We start from the raw sequence: 7581 nt of genomic DNA on the forward strand, positions 1-7581 counted from the left end.
ACACCATGAGAATCTATACATACCATGAACTCCGGACTGATATGCTGGATCACTGATCAATCATCAGTATCCATAGCACATTCTTTATCTAACCAACTTAGTGACAATACATGTTGCCAGACATTAGTGGTGACATCAATGACTAAACATATTGACAACTTTCTCTTGAACAAGTCTCCAACATTCATAATTCTCTACATTTTGCATTACTTCAATTCTCTTGTAACCAAACAACATGTAGACTCAACAATACGATCAGAAACCATTACTTTCTCTACCTTATCTCCAAGTATATCCTTTATAACTTTGCATAGACTCTCAAAGACAGTTTTCTTCTCTTCCTTTTTCTTCTTTTCTTCGTCTGTTTTCGCCAACTTGGACCCTTCTTTGGTGGTTGAGACTAATTTCTTTCCGTTGTATTCCTTCATTTGTCCCATCGCATACTCATTGATGACTCCACCATGAACAAAACTTCATGACGTTTATTCTTCAATCTCTCTAGAAACGGGAAATTTTCTATAGCTTTGTTGCTCTGATCGATAATGTAATAGATATCCTTCTGCCCCTCTTTCATTTTGGGCACATAGTCTTTCAGACTAGTCATCTCGTCTAGGCCCTTTGTAGAATGATACATTGTCATATCAGCCAACTTAGTCTTGTTTTGGCTGTCGCGAATTCCTTGCTTGATGTTCTTGAAAACGCTTCATAAATCTTCGCATTATCTTCCTTGTTCCTTGCAAATTCTTTGAACATTTCTAATCATTTCTTCACCAAATTCTTCCTAATTACCTTCAAAATCTTATTCTACTGTAGCATTTGTCGAGAGATGTTGAGGGGTAGATCATCAGAGTCTACAACACCTTTAACAAATCCCGAATACTAAAAAACCAGTCGTTGCAATTGTCCATTATAAACACTCTTCTCATATATTGCTTAATGTTGTTGGGTTTTTTCTTGATATCAAACAGGTCGAATAGATCCCTCTTGGGCACAAGTAGAATAGCCTTGAACTCCAATTGCTCCTCCACAAAGAAATGTTTCACTTCCACAAACTGATCAAGGGCTCTTTTATTAGCTCAAGTGGGAGCTTCTAATCCTATTGGGTGTAGACTCTTAGGTCTGCTAGCATCAATTCTGATCTTTAATTCAACATCTAATTTACTCCAGTTTCATGCCTTCTTAGGCAATACCTCTTCCCTCAGCCTTGCCACTCTAAAAGGGTTAACCTTAGCCTTAGCCTTATATAGGGCGATTCAAACCTGCACCCATTAGGGAAAGCCTTAAATCTACTTCCAACATAAGCGTGTGCATACATTACTATCAAACTTTTCTTCTTTTCACCCTAATCATTGGTCAAGAAAGCATACTCTTCTTTTGTTATCTCCTTTGGCTTTCTCATCTAGATGGGCTTTTGCTTGTTAACCATGATTTGTTCATGAGAGACTTCCTTAACATTATTTTTCTTCGTCTTGTTTGTGTCCTTATCCTCCTCCAATTCTTCAATATTGCCCTCCCGAAGTGGAGTCTTTGAAGATCTATAATGTTAGCATCTATGTTTTTCAACTAGGCATCATGTGTTAAAGATTGCACATCATTGCTAGACAGTGTTGGGGTGAAAAGCAATATTGGATATGGAGTCCCTTGCGCCTGTGTTGAATTTGAAGTCTCTCGAGATTTAAACATATCACTTTCATTGATAATGTGATCTAGTGATATAAATTCTTTGCAAGCATCTTCTGTTTGGGCAAATTTGGCATCATTTTTTCATTGAAAAAGACAAGATCTCCGTATCCGACGAAGATGTTTCAATTTTGCTTCTAGCTTCTTTTTTTTTCTTGTGGAATTTGAACAAAAGCTTCACAACCAAACACTTGCAAATGACAATATGAAATCGTCTTTCCCAGCCAACTTCTCTTCAGGAATTTCAAAACCCAACCAAGATAATGGACCTTGGTCGATTAAATAAACTTCCATATTTACTGCCTCTTCCTAAAATTCTTTTCCCAAACCTACAATTGAGAGCATGCTACGAGCTCTCTCCAAAATTTTCTTGTTCAACCTCTCTATTGCAGTGTTTTCGTATGGTGAAAATATAACAATTTTTATCCCTCAATACCATTATTTGCACAAAACTAGTCAAATTCTAATCTCTTTAGGACATAGGGAAGATTTAAAGGTTTTTAATGGCTTGTATTCAAATGGATCTTAGAAAAGCTTTCAAAATGGCTTTCTCTATACCTCCATCATGCTACTAAAGCTAAGAAAGTTATTGAGGTTCAAGAACTGTGTTTGGATGTAGAGGCCCTCCTTTCTATTTGGTGAGTCTTTACCTACTAACCCCTCTTGAATGCACAACCCTAAGGTTGGGGTGGTAGGATATGAAGGTTTGGATGTGTGTTGGCTAGAGGGTGACATTGTTGGGGATTGTTAACCTTGATCCTTAGTGCCTTGTGTTTAATAATGTCAGCTAGGGCTTATTTGTGGCACAATTAGTTGCAACTACTACGCAGCGTCTATGGATACACTAATGCTATTATTGGGAAATAGTGCTCTTCTCTAACCTTTTGTGATGATTTCTAGGTGTTGGTGTACATTTTATCATTCACCGAACATTAGAATAAAATGTCAAGGACACTCTACCCTCTCTTGAACAAAATCACTACATGTGCCAAGATTGCAAACAAAGACAACATGACGACTCCAAGGTTCATATGTGTGAATGAGTGACTTTATGTGGGATAGCTTCCTTGGTTATGAAATACAAGGGGAACTTACGCTTGTCTCATTCAATTCACAATGAAGGTCTAGACAATGAAGCTCTATCGTTTGGGTCTTGGACTTCAAGAAAACTAAAAAAGAGATAAAGGTTTAGAAGTTCTAATCTATTCCTAAGAAGTCAAGAGACGGTATTGACTTGGTGAATCTAATAACCATGCTTTGCTTCGCCACGCTAGGACAACTACACAAAGTGGGTGCAATCTTCAAGAGATGTGCTTATGATTTTTATGTCATGAATAACTACCATCAAATTGAACAATATTTATCTAGATAGAAGTTAAGCATCCACAAAGTAAGCTTAGACTAACTTTACACAATGAATAAAAATAATCTGCTCATCAAAATTACGAGCGGAAGATTCACCATAAATCAATACTTATCAGATCTTGCATTCATCTAATATACATGAAATAAAATCTAAACTATGATGAGGGATAAGAACCATGCAAACTCCAAAATAAGAGAAGTAATCACCATCAATTTGAACAATGCATTACTTATTATTTTGGCAGTCGTAAACAACAATTTACTTATCTCAACATGTTTTGCAACATGCTCCCATGCTTTACAAATGAGGGGTGAGCTCAATTTATAGGCTCTTCAATTACAATTCAATGGCCATGATTGACTTCGAATCAATAGTCAAGATTACAAAATAAAACCCTAATTAGGGTTTGTTACAACTAACTACCTCTCGACCAATGAGAAAATTACATTTGGGACGTTTGTCCTTCTTGCTAAATATAAACCAATAATAAAATAGAAAGTTGTTGCATTGTGAAGTGTGCTCTCTAGAAACCTTCGTGGATAAGTCAGGTTCATTGAACTTAGACATGTTGACTTGGAACAATCTGATTGGTTGGAAGATGATGAGGCGCCACCTAAGTGTGTTGGATGTCCTCCTTGGTCACTTTGTTTTTCTTCCACATGCTTGCCTTAGAATATCTTTCCTTGCCGACGACTCTGTCCTTTGCACTTGCTTCTTCCATGTACTTGCATCTTGCCAATGACTTTGTCCTTTGCACTTGCTTCTTCCATGTACCTGCATTTGAATCTTTGAGGTCTGGAAGTCTCCCCTTGGAGTAGATATCTGGACTTGAAGTTATTAAAAATTTATTTCCTGATTGCTTTGAAATTCCTCCTGCTTGAACTGGACTGATGTTATTCCTCTATATTCTTCCAATTTGTGTCAAGAAATGGCCTAAGTATGGAAATTTGTTTGGAATACTCTTCTTGTCTTCATGTGATTTTGATTGGGAGCTTGTCTTTAATTCTTCAGGAGATAAAATCCTTCAAGAAGCTGCCTTGATTGCTTCAATAGGTTTGGGATTGTAGATGAAATCCCCCAAGAAGTCCGAAATTTCTTTCTATATTTTCACCAAGTCTTTGGACATTTCTTTCTTGATGCCTTGAAATTATTTCAAGTGCCTTGAATTTGGAGAAGAACCCTTGTGCCTTCGCCGCAATGGAGTAAATTGGAATTCTTTCTGTGAAGTATTTCCCATAGCCAAATTTGGCTATTCAATTTCATTTTGTGACACCTTCATGCGGACCTTTCAACACTTAGCCATGATTTTGACCATTTTTATGCTCAGACAAACTTTGCCTGTGGATTTGCCTTCAATTTTGAATTTGGCCTGTGCTAAGTAGGGTAGACTCCATCAATTTCCTCTTTTCTTTTCCTCTGTATTCTTCTTCGTTCTTCCTATTTTCTTTCCAACACTTGGTCAATATTTGATTCTTTTGTTGTGGAAAATTCCACACTGCCATTTTTTATTTTATTTTTGGCAAATTCCCAAAGTTGGGTCAGACTTTGGAAATTCCTTTCCTTCCTTGGGTAGGACTTTGAAAAGTTTTAAGAAATTTCTCTAAGTCTTGGATAAATCTGTGAAAAATATTCTAATTGTTAGGCAAATTTCTTGACTTTTCAAACTTGGTCAACTCTATTCATGGCAGAGTTTAAGTGTTTCCATGCCATTTCGAACCCTTTGGCGGACTTCATGTGCCTTCATGTAGGGCCGACTTTGCTTGGCTTAAGCCATTTTAGCCTTTGGTGGACTTGGAGTGTCATGTGCCATTTGTTTTCATCATGGGCGGACTTCACCTTTGGTTGGACATTTTACCAAATGCCAAGGTGGACTTCATTGTGTCTTGGACATTGCTAGGGCAGACTCTGATAACTTCTTCCATCTTCTATTTTCTTCCCTCCTTGGCGGAGTTGCTGATGTGCTGGACATTGGTCAAGTGCAAAGGTGGACTTGATCATCTTTAGGCCATCTTCCTTGGATAGAGAGGAGTTCATGTTTGCCAAACCATGTTGAGTTTAGGCTTGGCAGACTTTGATAATGTGCTAGCCATCTTTCCTTATAGTTGGGTGGAATTTTCTTTTAGTTTGCCATCTTGACCTTGCTAGCTGCATAGACACTATGCATGGCGGACTTGAGGATAACTTAGACATTGCTTTCTCCAACCTTGCTTTTTCTTGGCAGACTTGAAGAGACCCTTGACCTGCATCTAACCTTGGCGGACTTTGCATGTTCCATGCCAAATACAAGGTGGACTTGGAGATTGCTTTGCATCTAATCATGGCGGAGTAGACATACCCCTTTGCCATGTTTGGGCGGACCTTGCAGCTTGCATGCCAAGTGTGGGCGGACTTGGCAGCTCCTTTGCCATCTCCCCTTGACTTCTTTAAGGGGGACTTGGCACATGTCTTGCCATCTTGACCTTTGATGCCTAGGCGGACTTCACCTTTCCCATGCCATTTTCCATCTAAGTGTTGGGTGGACTTTGAGCTTGTCTTGCCATGTGTAGGGCGGACTTTATGAATTCCATGCTTGTCCTTACCTTGGGCGGATTTTGTGATTGCTTGGCCAATATCCATGGCAGACTTTACCTTTGTCCTGCCATCTTCACATCTCTTCCATTGCCATCTTCATTTGAACTTGTCCTTGGTACAAATACTTAATAGACTTTCTTGCTCAATCATGCATGCTTATTTGGAACATCTGGAACAAAACTTCGTTAGAAGATTTTACCCAGCTTTTTCCACAAAATTTTGATTTCGAAGATGGGAACGTTGATGCCATGACCCATGGGATCCAATCCTAGGTCAACTTTCAAAAAATAAAAAAAAGCAAAAAGCATGCCAAAAAAGCTGCTTCCCGGATTGGTCCCAAAGTGTCAAAAATTAAAAAAAAAGTAGAAAAAGCAAAAAAATCAAAATCCCACAAAAATAGGAAGGTGTCAGAATTGACCCTAAGAAATTGTGTTCTTCGCCCTTCGAGCCTTCTGAGTGCTTTGATGGTGTCCAAACACTGTTCTGAGCATGATTTCCCTATTTGACTTGGATGACTTCTCAAAAACTCTAACTCCTCATTGCAAAAAGATTGGTGATTAGCAGTTGCGATGCCAAGGCAAAATCCTAGAAAGCAAAAAACAGGGGGTCCCCATTTGCAATGGGGCGATTTGTGAAAAGGTCACAACACTAGGTAGAGTCCAAGTCTTTTCCTTAGACTTCTAGATTCTATTGTTGATAGAGCTACCCATAAGCTTGGGAACTTTCTCATAGCAAAATTTCTTGGGGCAAGAGCAAACATCGATGTGTTTAGGAATTGGACCAAAATAAAATGGAATTGCATTTGCCATCTCGAGATTGTCCATGCTAAAAAGGGTTTATTTTTTATCTCCTCAAGTCATGGAGATTGTATTTGAACCTTCATGGGTAGCCCATAGTTTATAGGCAAGTTGGGGCTTTTTATTAAGAAGTGGATTTTAGGATTTGATCTTGAGAAGGGATGAATCAACAAAATTCCAATGTGGTTGAAGCTTCTGAGTATGGCTGGTCACTCCTCCTCTGAATTCTTGGCCAATGGGGAGGTCTCGAAAATGAGGAAGAGAAAGGATCTAGAAGCACCTAGTAATCCTAAAGGTGTTGAAGCATCAATGTTGAATGTGGTTGCTGGGAAGTAGGCCTTGGTTGTGTTGGCTTATACTGTTGCTTGCAAGAATCAGCTTCCAGCTAGCAAGGACCAATTTGAGGACACTCTTGAGAAGGCTTGCATCCCCTTTGGTGTGCTCTAGCATCTAGCTTATTTTCTCCTCTGTGGGAAGAAAGGAACTTGGAAAAGAATAAGAGTTTGTCTAGTCATTTCTAAGGTTTCTTTTGAGGAGGGTTTGGTCCTTCAAAAAGGTTTTTCAGCTAGGAAGGATAGCAGCTTTATGAATCTATTACAAGGGGTTGTTCAATGCTCCATAGAACGTTTTGGTTTTAAACCATTTTGATAAGTTTGGTCTCTTTTTATGTACAGGTTGTTTTCCAATGGTGCTTGTGCATTTCCACTCAGATTGAGGTGCTGAATGTTTACTGTTGTGTTGTTTTATTTAAGCTGCTTGTTCCAATGTCTTTGGCTAGGCTTCATTGACCTATTTTTCTTTTGTTAAAAAAAAAATTTACGGTCATTTCAAAACCCTGTGTTAACCTTTATCAAAAAAAATGAAAGAAAGAATGTGACCATTTAATTAAATATTATTGACTGATCATGGAGTAAATATTATCACCTCAAAAGAATCTAAAAAATCATTTGTTGTGAATGGAGTTAAAAATAGGTTGCAACAACATACAAACTACAACAAAATAGCGTTGTTGAGTGGAAAATAGAACCATTGTTGAAATGACAAGGTCCTCCCTTGTTACATGCAAATCATTTGAGGAAACAATTTTGCGCAGAAGCAGCACTCATTTGTTGTGAATGGAGTTAAAAATAGGTTACAACAACATACAAACTCCAACAAAATAGTGTT

General features: G+C 38.3%; 1 pseudogene; it reads right to left on the reverse strand.

Moving 5' to 3' along the window:
* Positions 1–206: 206 nt before the first annotated feature.
* On the reverse strand, positions 207–5662 carry LOC131078017 (heat shock protein 82-like; annotated as a pseudogene).
* Positions 5663–7581: the final 1919 nt, after the last annotated feature.

This window comes from Cryptomeria japonica, chromosome 5 (assembly GCF_030272615.1).
Source record: "Cryptomeria japonica chromosome 5, Sugi_1.0, whole genome shotgun sequence".
Taxonomy (NCBI): Eukaryota; Viridiplantae; Streptophyta; class Pinopsida; order Cupressales; family Cupressaceae; genus Cryptomeria; species Cryptomeria japonica.